The sequence below is a fragment of the Montipora foliosa genome, chromosome 13, assembly GCF_036669935.1.
Source record: "Montipora foliosa isolate CH-2021 chromosome 13, ASM3666993v2, whole genome shotgun sequence".
NCBI lineage: Eukaryota > Metazoa > Cnidaria > Anthozoa > Scleractinia > Acroporidae > Montipora > Montipora foliosa.
In genome coordinates this window covers 15,979,451-15,994,338 of record NC_090881.1, presented here as the reverse complement: position 1 = coordinate 15,994,338, position 14,888 = coordinate 15,979,451, and positions in this window count along the sequence as shown.

The window sequence follows — 14,888 nt, the reverse complement described above, 5'->3', positions numbered from 1 at the left end:
CGCACAGAGCGGTAAAGGCCCGCGTGATAGGAAGGCGGCTTCAATTAAGTCACACATGAAAATCCACCTTAGTCAAGGGTCTAACATCGAGACTGCCAAGGAAATGGTAGACGCTATCCAGTCATCGGGAGGTGTTCCTGGAGTTGACGTTTCATGCATCCCAGCGCAAGACCCAGCACCGTCCTTGAATGTAAAGATTGCAGGAGTGAGTTTGATTTCCAACATTGTATACAACAACGGAAGCCTGACCGTCTGGAGAGCGTATGGAATAGGGCCTGGTAAGTGCATACGCCTCAAGGACCTCGGTATTCCACAGTTGGTGCAGATTCCAGATCTCGTGAAATGTGATGAGGATACAGCCACAACAATGCCGAATGCACACTTTATTAAAGTTAAATCCAGGCGTCAACCTTGCTCAGATAATTCCCAGCAATGCTCAGATACCGAAGAAGAGACTGTGACTGAGACGTTACCCGCTGTTCATCTATTTTCCTGTCCCGAGGAAGGATGCATGAAAGTTTATCAAAGATTTTCTTCTTTACAGCACCATCTGGACCTCGGAAAACACGAATGTGCTTTGGAGCATGAAACACTCCTTGACAGAGCAGCGCTTGGTTACGCAGAGAGGCTACAAGGTCAGTCTGGTAGTGTACCACAGATTGAACAAGTGAGAAAGCAGCTTAACCTCTCGAATCAGCCTTTTTTACCAATGGGTTGGGCCCTTAAGTCTAGTCACGTAAAGCGGACACGATTCACAGAGAAGCAGAGAGACTACTTATCCAGTAAATTTCGTATTGGCGAGTCAACCGGCCAGAAAGCAGATGCAGCCTCGGTATCCAAGTCAATGATGACTGCTAGAGACAGTAATGGAAACCGCCTTTTTAGCAGTTCTGAATTTCTGACCAGTCAGCAAGTTTCAAGTTTCTTTTCAAGACTGTCCTCAAAGCGCAAACTTGAAGATGACGAAATGACGGAAAGCGACTTTGAAGAAAACGAGAACGTTGAAAATGAGAAAGCCTTTGACGAGTTGAGAAGTGAAGTTCTTCAAGAGGTTGCCCTTACTCATCCAATATGCTATGACAGGTATAACATCTGCGAACTAATTGCAAATTCAAAGCTATCAATCTTTGCAATTCAAATGCTTAAGGATATCTGTGAGCACTTTGATATACCAATAACGGACATCAAAGTAAAGAGAAAAGCCCATTACATTGACAAGCTGATCGCCTTTGGAAAAAACTGCACTTGTCAGAAATAATTAAGATCGGTTTTGGTTAAAAAGGCATTGTAACAGCATTTGCGGGGGAAACCTGGAAGGCTTGCATATGAAGAAAGAAGCACGAACTTCACTTGGTATAGTGGTCATACATTCAGCGAGCAATGACCCAGTTGTGAGCAGTGAAAACCCGACTCATTCAAAGTGTTTTTTGTTGTGGACAGTTTATTTTTGTCTTTAATGGTACTGTGATATCGAAGACTTTGCAATCTAGAACACTGAACTTACAATAGCAAGATCTTTGACGATTGACAAACAGTCTTATTTTAAGAAATATTACAAGTTTTGGCTTCGTTTTCGCGCATCTGTTTCCCTACCAGTCAGTGTAAAACGCAGACTGCGGACTGCGGACTGCAGACTGCGGACCAGGGGTAAAATGCAGACTGTGTGTAAAATGCAGACTGCAGACTAAGAGTAAAACGCAGGTTGGGGTAAAATGCAGACCGAGCTTAAACTGTAGTCGTGGAAGGGTTTAAGGGAAAAAAAATCTCGCAAATACATGTAAACGAACACTTACTTGACGACATCTGCTTTCACAAATCCATTCCTTTCTTCTCTGGAACGTCGTCGACGACCCGAAAACATAATCGCAATCTTGAACCTTTTTTTCGTCCGAGAGACTTCACGCTTCAACTTTAGATGCGAAGTTTTCGATATACGTGACCAGGGGCCGTGAACTGGTACAACACCACGATGTTTACGCTTAAATGAAAGCTGCTGACCCAAAATACTGTGCAGGAAGAAATATGGCGATTAAAAAGGGAGTAAATCATTCCAACAACAAAGAAAGATGTTCTGCAGGAAATTTGGATGACCTGCTATGAAAGTATTGCAAATCAAGGTACGCAGACTTAAGCTGTTTGGATGTTCATTGAAACCTCTGGCGAATGGGCAATGCACTTCGACTAGGAAGCGAACTGTGTAACTGATACCGGCTAGCTATTTCACCGATTTGGAGAACAAGGAGTACAAATGTTTAAAAGCCTACAGTCTTTATTCTGCATTTTGCACCCAGCCTGCGTTTTACTCTCAGTCTGCAGTCTGAATTCTACACTCAGTCTACATTTTACCCTTGGTCCGCAGTCTGCAGTCTGCAGTCCGCAGTCAACGTTTTACACTGACCGGTTTCCCTACCCCCTCCAGGTGCGAATGATTTTGATCTGTCACGCAACACTGAAAGGGGTAAAGCATAAAGAGGACACCTGCCTAGCAGTTATTAAGAGGGGTCTATCAAAATTTCAGCTGTTTTAAGGCCTAGGATTTTTCAAGTGCAAGGAGTATTAAGGTAGGATAAAGAAAGATATGCTGAGTTCAGTCAGAGGTTTTGAAATAATTCTCTTGTTTTCCCGAGTTCGTGGGTTGCCAGCCGATCCGGCACAGAGTGATCAGTTGAGAATAACATCAAATGAGGTATAAAAAGTGGCTTAAAGTTACTCAGAAAAGAAGAACACTCTGGGGTAATAAATATTCTAATACAACGCTTTGAACAAGTGCAATTGCGAGTAAAGATTCTTTTGAAGGGCGTCAAGCTTTTGTGACTTGTCAAGCAACAACAAACCGACGGTCATGAAAAAGTCTCATATTTCAGGCGAAATTTATTCAACTTCACAAGGTTCGTTTGAAGTACCAATTAAATTACCCAAGCCAGTTTTTACATATGTTTTAGCACAATGTTTAAATAGCTTATAGCTTGAGTTTCAGGTAAAACCAAGGTGTAGCACATGCCTAAAATTTAAAACGCAACTTTCAACCTAAATTTAAAACACGGTCAGTTGAAAAAGAATCCCTTACTAAATTAAAATTGTTTATCTTCCAGATTATCGCTAAGCTAAGAAATCACCACCAAACTAGAAGTAAAACCCTTAACAAATTGATTTATCGGTGAATATTTTACCGCACTTGCTTCCTTTTGGCGTGCGAGCAAAGTTTTGAGAACGCCTCATTTTGCCTCAAAATTTGGTTGTTTTCAAGTCGCCGACCTCGAAAACTGATTTTGTCGATTTTCTCCTAATCGAGGCGGTCTTTTCAAAAACAATCTACACCACATTTAGTTACTTGCTAATACCTTACTATGAACAAGATATGAGCGAATTTTAATTTTTGACCGTGGCCGCCGTTTGCTCGATATTTACAGACATCTGCTCTTTAAAAACAGCTACAAGCAGCAAAACCTGAAAAATCCAGGCTCGAACCCATGACCTGCGTGCGAATGCGCTGCGCGTGCACTGCTCAACCAAATGGGCTCAGATCAGTCAAGCCAACTAAGAGTTGTTCAATTGCTTAATTATGCTACTTATCTAAATGCGATGAAATTTCTAACTTTCATTTCAAGCAAATAAAATATTGGCTTTGCGATGACTGGGAAAACCCAAATTAGTGGAGAAGATTTCTCGAAGCAAACAAGAAAAACAAGCTCAAGCCGAATTTGACGTGGAACCGTGAACCTCTGGTAGCCCTACCCCGTATCTTGGGATACATCGGTAGGTAGGGTATGTGTTTCAACAACTTGCCAACCCATCTCCCCTTGTGATTACGATAATGACGAGGCTAATTTCCTTTTCGTAAACAAGCGATGCCATTTTTGACGGTCGATGCCATTCTTAGTAACCAAGCCTTTTCATTCGGTTATCTTTGGTCCTAGGTCCGTCGGGATGTGGGAAAAAAATGTTTGTGACAAAACTGTTAGAAGTCTTGTTCTTAGGCCATCGTAGCTTGATTAAGAAAATAACACAAACAGCGGTGATAAACATTGTATTCCAATTGTATTATAAAAATGCGTTGGAATACAATGTTTATCATCGCTGTTTGTGTTATTTTCTTAATCAAACTGTTAGAAGATTCTGAGGAATACGGCTTATCCTCGGTGTAAAAACCTGTGAAACTCACAGATGACGTAGGTCACGTAACACAAAGGAAAACAAAAGAGAAAAAAAAACATCAAACAATAACCTAACCCTACCACGAGCTAACAAAACAAAGAAAAAGTTTCACAGGCTTTTACACCGAGGTAAACCCAGGAATACAGTAAAACTCCGCATGTAAGAATCTTCCATTTTAAAATTTAGCCTTAAAAGGTTTACAGAACAGAAATTTAGGTTATTTAGGTTTATTTAGTTTCTTAAATAGGTTCTTATTTTCTGAAGAAAAAATCACGTTGCAGATAGCATAATTTAGCGGTATTCGGCCTTCTTCCCCGAAGCAGCAGCCAGTTTTCCCTAATGTTTAAACGATAAAATTTAAATACAGTGTTAAAAAATTCGCATAAAAATGACTGTAATAAGTAAAATCGAAAGATGGCAGGACATCATCAACTCTACGCTAAAGTAATGCTCATCCTACGAACAGAACGTTTGTAGAGATCTCTAAAGCCAGTCGCGATTGATCTTATTTGCCAAAGTGCACAAGTTTTTTAGATTTTAGAAAATAAGAAACTGTTTCAAATATTAGGGTTAACAGGTTCTTGTTTAGAGGGGGTCTAAATGACAAATTCTTGGCTAAAACTGGTGTTTAAAAAATAGGTTTTTACTCGCTGGGTTTTACCGTATTTAACCACACTCCCTTAACAACCACTTTACTGTTATGGAGCTTGGCAAGAAGCGTCGAAAGCTCTAGTCAACAAGATTTGAAACTGTATGAAGGGCTTCTTATGGCAAATTATTTAGATATGTGGTTTGGCAAGACGAGAGGATTAATGGTTTTGGACGATTTGATGGAGCAAGGAGAGAACGATAAACGCGTCTTGGACCTCTTCACCAAAAGGTCTCATCATCGTAACGTACCCGTCTTCATCGTTATCTGTGTCAAGACATTTTTCCCCTGGCAAGTAAGCCAAGAGCATCTTGCGAAATGCATGGTGAACGACATTGATTATGGACGGGCTAAGAATCTGAGGGACAAACATATTAGCTGAGCAGATTGACAGGATTCAAAGCGGTTCTGGAAAATTAAGCGTTATGGTCTGAGTTTTAATAGGACTAGAATAAGAGTTGACTCTAACTATACTCTGAGAGAATCTACATCGTAGGGAATAAAGAGTTTTAAAATAGCAGCAGCATCGTTTACAATTTCGACAAAATTAATGCTACCCTCTCTTTCAGGGCATTTTTCTGCCGAGTCTTGCCCACCTTACTGTCGATGGAGAAAGCCCTGGCAACGACATTGTGACAATTTTTTTTAAAATTGCTTTCCATGAACTGGGTCTACAGAGGTGGTCCATGGACCGGTGTTCCATGTTTTGTATAGGTCCCTTTGATTGGCCAATTACTGGGAAAGGTGTTGGAGGGCGAAGTTCGTTCGTCTGGTAAGGGTTTTTCTTCAGGTGCTGTTTTCCTAAACATTAATTTCCCCTTCTTTGATCGTGAAAAAGACCTTAGTAGACAGTAAATTATCGCAAAAGTAAAAGTACTGGACAGGCCTCAGACTGCATTTCCCGCGCATTTTGATACCATTTACTGACACGTCGTGTAATGATCACGATATGTCATGTGCGGTCACTAAGCTAAGCTGAACGACTAAAAACGACCCGCCATATTGATAACATTTTTAAACAACCTGAAGAAGACCAGTAAAACTGGTCGAATCGTCGGTTTTAAGAGATATTCTAACCTCGAAAAATCCCGGAAACAATTCAAATTTTAATTTTCATTAATTTTTGCCTTGATCATAACAATGTCATTGACTGAACATTACAACTCAAAGACGTTTCGCTAGATTGCAATCCAATTTTGATAATAGCTAGATAAAGCATTTCCAAGAAAACCCTTTTGGAGAATTTTACATTTTAATTTTCAAGGTTTTAATTAGCGCTTGTAGACGGACATATACAAAACATTGACCCCCATCTATTCCCTTTCTATTCTGGAGTCCATGCTTTTTATACATCCGAAATAGTGGACCGGCGCCCGAGATTACCATAGAAAGATCACAAAGAGACAACAGACAACTAAGTGCAACATTTGTGCTTATTTCTTTTACTAAGCCTTCTAATACCTGGGCCCGGTTTTTCAAAAGCCGACTAACGCTAATAACAAATAACAAAAATAAGCAAAAGAAACTCAGGTTCACCAAAAAGTTGAAAACATGAAACAAACGTTTACGCTAATCCTGGATTAAGTTAATCGGCTTTCGAACAACCGGGCCCTGCTCTCTAAAGTAAAACCACAACACCGAGCCAAACACAGATCTTGGGCAAACTGCGGAAGGTCTTTTCTACAAAGGACTGGTAACAGATGACGGGTAGCGGGTGACAGGTAACAGGTGACGGGTGGCGGGCAACAAGAACAACCGGCCTAATAAATCTAGGATTAGCGTAAACTTTTGTTTTATGTTTTCAACGTTTTGGTGAAACTTTCTTTCGCTTAGTTTTGTTTTTCAAGATTCAATTCTTCTAATGTACAGTTTTGCCAAATATCAGCGTTGAACAGCATTTGGGAGTGGAGAAAAAAAATCCTTGGTTAATTTTTAATCTGGCATTAGCGTTAATCGGCTTTTAAACAACCGGGCCCCAGGAGAAGAGCTAGTATTTTCTTTAAATCTTCAATTTTCCCCTTCACATATCCAATACTTTTTGATGATTCGACTGAGAGTGTGATAGTTCTCCCACTTGGCATCATAACAGAAATTTGAATGTGGACCGGTAGACTAAACAAGAAAAGTTTGTCACAATACCCAATGTTGTTGTAGTCACTAAAGGCGTGGCCATCTTCCAGTTACCTTCCATTAAGAGATGCTGTCCAGCTTGTGCTATTCTTTCCTGATTACAATTTTTGCCTTCATATTATGAACGGTTTCGGTAAGTTCCACTTTTAAGGAGAAATGTTTACTGGTTGCAGTTTTCACTTCGATTTTCCTTTTACCATGAATATGCCTCGTGAGAATATTTCCCTGGCTTTGCTTTGGCTTTCACCTTCTCACTGTTGTACTGTCTGATCAATCCCAGGGACAGAAAAGCCAGAATTACTGCCTGTGGTTCACCCAGCAGTCTCGTTAACAGCTGTGTAATGACTTGGAGGTTTGTCATCTAATTGCAGTGGTCCCAGCTCAAGTAGGGATTCATCAGAACTGCCTGACCTCATGCATGGATGTTCTAAAACAACACAGATTTAGTGTAACGCAACGTTTAATTATCAATTATTCCATGAGCGCGCGTTGGATATGAGATGGTAAATCGCCAACGAGGCGCGCAGCGCTCTTTACCACCCCAGCCATGATATACTTACTACAGAGGCCACTGACCACAGCACCGGGAACTCCATGCCCTACTCTTTGCGAATAGTGTGTGGGTTCTTTTACGTCCCACAGGGTTATGAACATTGATGGGTTGTGAGACGGGGCCTATGGTTTGTCGTCCTTATCAAAAAATACTAGAAAGAAAGAAAAAAAAAAGAAAAAGTAGAGTCTAAACATTTGCAGATGTCATTGTAAAGCCGCGGCTACACGAACGAGTTTTTGCTCGCGATGGTGATGCGATTTTTTCAAATTTTGTCGCGTCGCCAGCGCGCGATGAAAATCACACGTGTAGCCACCCTTAACGGGCCTGTGGCACTCTATTGCGCATGTGCGGCTGTTTGATTTTTGAACTGACGGTTCTTTTTTCAAAGCCAGTATCAATGACGGAAATCCTGTTTAATCGACACAGTGAGACCTGCCCAAGTTGTAATAACATTTCTAAACTTCAGTTTGGTAATATACGAAGGACTTTGATGCCATATTGTGTTAGATTTTGGGAGCTGCAGATAAAATTCATGTCCACGAAAGCCGGATCAGGCGAAGGGGCTCGGGTCGAAAGGTTCTAGCTTACACCTCGTAGCTGCCTTGCATCCAAACAAACAAGAAAACAAGTAATAGCAGATGGGAGAAGGCACATCGAAAGCTTTATATAGCGAAAGATGTCCATGAAAGCTGGAAGAAAATAAAGTGTATGTGCGTCGATTCCACTGACACGGCCTTTACACAACATCTTTTGTCCTTGGAGGTGAGACGAAGAATGGGGTTATACTATTTACACTGATTATTGGTTTCCCTTTAGCACTATGATTCTTTGTCGTCAGCTTAGAGTGCGTTTTATTTTGCTATTCGAGTTTTTTATCCGTCAGTTCAATTCAGTTGCCATATCATGGAATTATGGCTTTCAGTGTAGGGACGCACAAGGAGCAAATTATTGGCTTCAGCTTTGAAACGTGGCAGGAAGCGTCTCGATTTAGCCGTTGAAGCTCATGGTAGATGAGAATTTTTGTTTGGTTAAAAAGAAGGGCTGAATTTTTTTTTTTGTTCTATTTTTTTCAGATTAGAATAGGGTCAAGCGTGATAGATCGATCTGCTCAGTTTATTTCGCATCATTTGAAAGCCAATTTAACGGTACATTCATTTGCCATTCATTGAGCTATCTTTCTGCACAGAGTACAGGTAACATTTTTGATCAAGTATTTTGAAATACACTATGCAACTAATACTCTATCAAGCAGTTGATATATTTTACAAATAATAATAATTAAATAATAATAAATAAACAGTAAGTTGTGTTCATTTTAGTCAAACAGAAACCACCTGGTAAAACTATTTGTGTTAGCACGGATCAATTTTGGCATACTGGTCCTTTGGAATGTGCAAACAGTATGTCTCTGATGTATGCATGTCAATGAGAATTCCCTTCACACAAGTTTTATACATCATTATCAACAATGATGAATGGAATGTGCAAACAGTATGTCTCTGATGTATGCATGTCAATGAGAATTCCCTTCACACAAGTTTTATACATCATTATCAACAATGATGAACACAGCGGTATGATGATAGTTATTATACTGTAAATGAAGAGATATGTTGTCATGAAGTATGGGTATGTTCATTGTTGAAAACTTTAAAGGACACTGCAGGTTGGCACTAGTAGTTCAGTAACTCATGGGTTGTTGTTTAGTCAATGTTTGCTATTGGTAAAAACTGGCAGAACTGTTTGGCTTACAAAAGGAATTATTGCATAGAGGGTCACCTCAAATGAACAATCACAGACCCTGGGCAGTCAATCACTGTCCTGGCCTAGGTTCATCTCCTGAATGTAACACTAGTGGAATATTGCATTAAACTAGTGATTACTGTTGATAGTAATTATTAATAATTTTCCTGTCTTTTCATATTTACTGGCCCATAACCTTTTTTCAAGGAAACAAGTTTACAGAGCAAGGAAAAAGTTGACTACCGGTATCCTTGATTGGAATTACTGGTATCATAATGGCTTTTCATTTTTCACCACTGAGGATCATGCTGACACCATCATTGCAAGAAAATACAACCAGAGAACAAAATCTTGGGACGTGAGGATATTAAAGGTTTCCAAAGATTGTGGATATATTTGGATGCTGATGGACAAAATGTTTAAAGTTTGCATTGATGACGACGACTATTTAATCACTTGTGAAGTCTGTCTGGAACCTGATGATCCCAGAATCATTTCTCCAGCAATTGTTGAAAGTGAACCTCTTCCAGCGCATGAGCTCCTGGCAAGATGCAGAAACAGATTTTCACAAATAAGCAGCTCATAAAGATTTAAATGCAAAACTTTGAGCTACTGTAAAACCAGGAAAAACATAAATGCCCTCACAATAACGTGTTGCAGTGATGAAATCACTAACAGTCGGGTGTCAATGGAATGGCTCACGTCAAGCTAATAAGCTTTGCCTTTTTGCTTCAGTTTGGGTAGTAACTTGAAGTAATAATTATATTGACTGTTTTTCTCTCCAAGTTTTGTGGGGTCATTGTGACATGTAGCACTAAGCCAGCGTTGAAACCAGGACAAGATATACAGTGTTTGACTTGACAGTTTTTAACCCAAGATAAGGGCTGACCATACATTGCAAATTGTAGCTTTGAAATCGTTGTTGGAGTTTTGTCTCATGGTAATATATTGTATAACTTTAGAATTTTGTCTCCTGGTGTGATTTCGTATTATGTGGTTTTGTACTTGGCAATTTTAGTGCATATCTTTTGAAAACTGAAATAATTTAAACTACAGTGAAAAAAAAAAAAAAACAGTGTAAATACAAAAAATGGAAATTCCAATTCAGTGCTATGATATTGGGAAATTGACAGTTATTGTAAAAAGTGGTGTTGAGAGTAACATGTGAATACAGATGAAGCAAAATCAAATTTTATTATTGTTCATATACATGTCTGCATCAAATTATTTAAAGATGTGAAAGCATTAATTATTATTCTAAGACAATTTCCATTCTTGCAAAAGTGTAAGTCAGTCTAAACCAGAAGAAATGGTGTCACAAATAAATGTAATCTAATTTGCCTTTAAAAATAGTTTTTATCCTAAACCAAAGTTTCACAACAAGGCAACTAAAACAAGTCAGTTATTGGGGGTGATGGTATGCTGAAAATAATTATTAAAAGAGGGGATCCTGAGATTTCCTGATATTTTTTTTTGGGAGTGGAGGTTCCCTTTAATGAAAACCACACACTCTCACTGTGGTTTTGTGTCTGCTATTACTTGCCAACATTTAGACAGTTCAGAAACCCATCTAAACACCTGTTGCTTAGGGGGTAGTGTCTTCTAGCACAAAGTACATGCACAAAGCAGAGGGAACAACTTTCCTCTTCCTTCTTTCAAGGGCAGTCACCTTGTGTATCTAGGATGTATAAATATTGTGTTCAAACAGAGTTTTCAAAAGTGCCTTGTTCGTGAAATACAGTTGCATCCCCACATCCTTTGTTTTTGATGTGCTGGCTCATACACCTGTAGTACGGCAGTTACCTTATTTGCCCAATTCAGGAACTGGCTTTTGGTCAATAGACCAGTTTCATAAATGGCGACCACCTTTACAGTTTTTGTATTTATGTTAATTACACCTACTTCCTTCATTTTTAATATTCTTTTGAAAGTTGCTGGTCATAGCAAGACTAGAAAGGCTTGTTAGCTAAAACAGAAGAACATTTTATTTGGCAGGCATGAAAAAGATCTATACAAATTTAGGTTGTCAACTTGACTATGGTACGTCTCCAAGTCAGGTGCTGGCATCTTCATGGTCAGAGGCATTTTCATCTTGTTCCATAAGAAGGTAATCAGTATAATCCATGCTTCCCACTCCCTTCTGTAGTGCCTTTATGGCCAGTTTCCATGCCATATTTATCAACTCCTAGGGAAAGAGACTATTTATTAATGTGGTACATTTCAATTCCGTGAAAGAAGTCCTGCCCTCAAAGATTATTGATTTTATGAAGTGATGATGTACATACATGGAAGAGAACTCCCCACAAAGACTTCCATAAATTTTTGACTAGTCACAACTGGCTAGAAAGGTTTTTTTTTTTTTGGAGAAATCGTGAGACGTGATATGCTTATCAGCTGAACGGTGAAATTGACATTATACAGGTGATTTGGCAGAACAAGTTACTGCAAGTAAAGCAACCAAAATATCTTTGAATGCATGGAGATTTTCTAATATGGCGTGTATTCATCAATGATTGTACATTCTGAATGTTTGATTTCTTCTGATTCTTTTCTTCCTCGCTCATCAAATGTTCTTGATTTCCCTGAGGCACATTTGCGACAGCTGTTTTTTACTAGCACTTTCTAATTGAGAAAATCGCAGTGAACTCGAGTACAACCGGTTAACAGGCCTTGATAAACAACTCAGCTTGTCCTTTCGGCCTGCCGGAAACCGCAATCGCTGTGAAAAAAGAGTGTTGAACATATATTATCGCCCACCTTGTTTCTGCATGGTTTCGTCGCTGTTCCACATATGCAAGTCTCTGTGTAAGATAGATATTTTTCCTACAGTTTTCCACGGTCATCCCTGACGTTCAACTGCAGAACACTCGAGGCTACTGTATGACAAGTGAAGAATTCCATTGAAAAAAAGGCCTGGAAATTTCACAAATGGTTCACATTTTTGCCCGAAACAATTTCATCGAGTTTCCTTACGTTTTTCTCCTAAGGGCTCTGCGGAAACACTGCTTGTGCTTCGCCATTTTATTTCCAAGATACATCCAACGATAAATATCTCATCTCGCGAGTGTCGTGTGAAGATTTCTATTGGTTAAAAATTGTGTGGTTGTCAATCAAGCACACACATGCGCTTTATCGTGACACAGGCCCTTTAACCTGGCGACGAAACAGGTTAAAAAATCGCAAGAAAAAAGTCGGCAGAGTTGAAACTGCAACATTTTGCCCGCGCTTGCGACGCGACTAAAGAGTATTTAGCCAATAAAATTAAAAAAGGAATTAATAATGTAGTGCCCAGGTCTCTTGAAGTATGCGATTCGCGCGGCCTTAAATGTGTCACCAAAATTTGACACAAGTGTAGCCACCCTCGCGTGCAGGCGACACGAAAAAATTTGAAAAAAATCGCATCAATGGCGCGAGCAAAAAATCGCTCGTGTAGCCGCGGCTTAAGGAGGGGTACACGTGAATTTGAAGAGCATTTTAAGAGGTTTAAAGAAGGGATAAAAAAAAGAAATTTATTTTTGGAACACCAACAGACAGTTGCCCTCAACCCAAGAGCACGCCATGTTGCAAGGGGACTGTTTGGGTGTCCATATATCAATTCTTAACTTCAAATTCTAATTTTTAAACTACATCAAATCTTAACTATTTCTTATTTCTCCAAATTTTACTACTCTTTTGAGAAAAAAACTATCTCTTCCCATGCAAATATAACGAAAAATCACCAAAAAATTTACAAAACATCAAAAAACATTTATTTGTGTTTTGAGCGTAGGGTTTTTGTATTGCTTGAAACGCAAACGAGATATTTCCATTAAACCGATTTTCAGAGGCGTGAAACGGCTTTCACGTGTACCCCCGCCTTAAGGGCGTGAATGTGGTACTTATGTCTTTGTGGTGCCATATAAAGTTACTAGTCTATCAAACGCCGGAGGTCGGGGATATCATTACATGCACCTGTTTATTGTTACTTGAGGAGCAAGCAGAATTTGGGGGACACTTCGTGACGTTAATTGTCTGTATTTCGACGCAAGAGTAACGTTGATCATGAAGTTGGGAAGAAAAGCAAAGGGGCACTTCGTGACCCTTTGTAACTTTGTGGGTTCCAGTCCCCTTTCCATCAAAATTGATGAATTTTGTGTCCAACGAGACGCAAGGTAGTCGCATCTTTTGGCAAGTCTATTTCACTAATGTCGCTTCGTGGTGACTGAGCCCATGACTGGAGATTCCATTATTGCTTGATGCCAGAAAATGATAATTATAATGATGCGGTATTTATTATATAGTGCCATTTCCAGCCATGTCCAATGGCGCTTTACAGTACATGTTAAAAAAATAAATAAATAAATAAAATAGATTTACACTACAGATAAAACATAAGGAGCTTAAGCCGACTCAGGAATTCTCGGCTAGACGTCTCCTGACGGTGTAGATATCCGTCAACAAAGGCTAAAAACATAACACAAAAGGTGTTTCGTATTCAGAAAAGTGTTAAAGCATTCAGGATCGATCAGATTGTACTGTGAACTTACGTTAAGCAGAAAAAAGTAGTTATTTTTTTATTGATTAACCATATTTAGGGGCGAGATGAATTTTGTGGGGAACACAAATCTATTTCAGTTCGTTTGCGCGCATCGACAGTGGCGGTTAGTGCTGGGAGACGGAACCATTTTTTGTTCTATAGAATTTATGGATTAACTCTCTCACCCGGGGAAAAATGGTACAGGTCGCCGTCGTCTCTCGCCGACCAGCACTACTTCGACGCTCCTCGCCGCTGGTGAGCGAGAAGACCTCTGACATCCAGTGTAAAATGTTAGCCAATTTGTCGAAGGAAAGTTTTTTCAGCTCTTTCGAAGAGAGATTTGTCGCCTTCAAGTCGGTAATTTTTTGCGGAAAATGGTGATCACGTTCCGAAATTCGGCGGGTCTAATCTGCAGATCGCAGGTCGCACGCAGGTCACAGGTTGCAGTTATTGTTTCACCAATACAGAAAGCATCCTAAACATTCTTAAAAGCTAACCTTAGCTTTTAAGAATGTTTAGGATACTTTCTGTATTGGTGAAACAATGACCTGCAACCTGTGACCTGCGACCTGAGACTTGCAGATTACACTCGCCGTCCGAAATTCTGGTAAAAACGTGGACGAAGCTTAAGGAATAACTTTGGTTGGCCTCTGTGGGGGGATTAATTGAGCAGTCGTCGTCTGAATGTCATGGATTACTGTATTCAGATGTTTTCAAACGAGTTATGGAGGCAGTAAACAATGTTGACGTCGGGGAATTCGGTGCTGGAAGCCTTCCCGGTATACAGGCTCACGCTCAAACGTTGAGGTAAAATAATTGCTGTTAGGTTCAATTTCATGATATCAGGATATCATGATAGCAGGAAATTGATAAGTCTGTGATTAATATTGAATGTGCCTCCCTGTGACATGCTGGGAAATCAATTAGCCCGGAATGAAATTTTACTACAATTGGGCATTCTAAATTTCACAGTTCCTCACTTATCGAGTTCCATAAGTATAAAACTTAAAAATAGTTTGCTTTAAAATCAGAAAAGAACCAATTCACCGTTGCTGTTGAGAAACTTGTATGCCAGGAAAAACAAGTTGCATCTCGGTAGCCTGATAGTTAACAAATAATTTGCCTGTGTTTAAATTAACAAA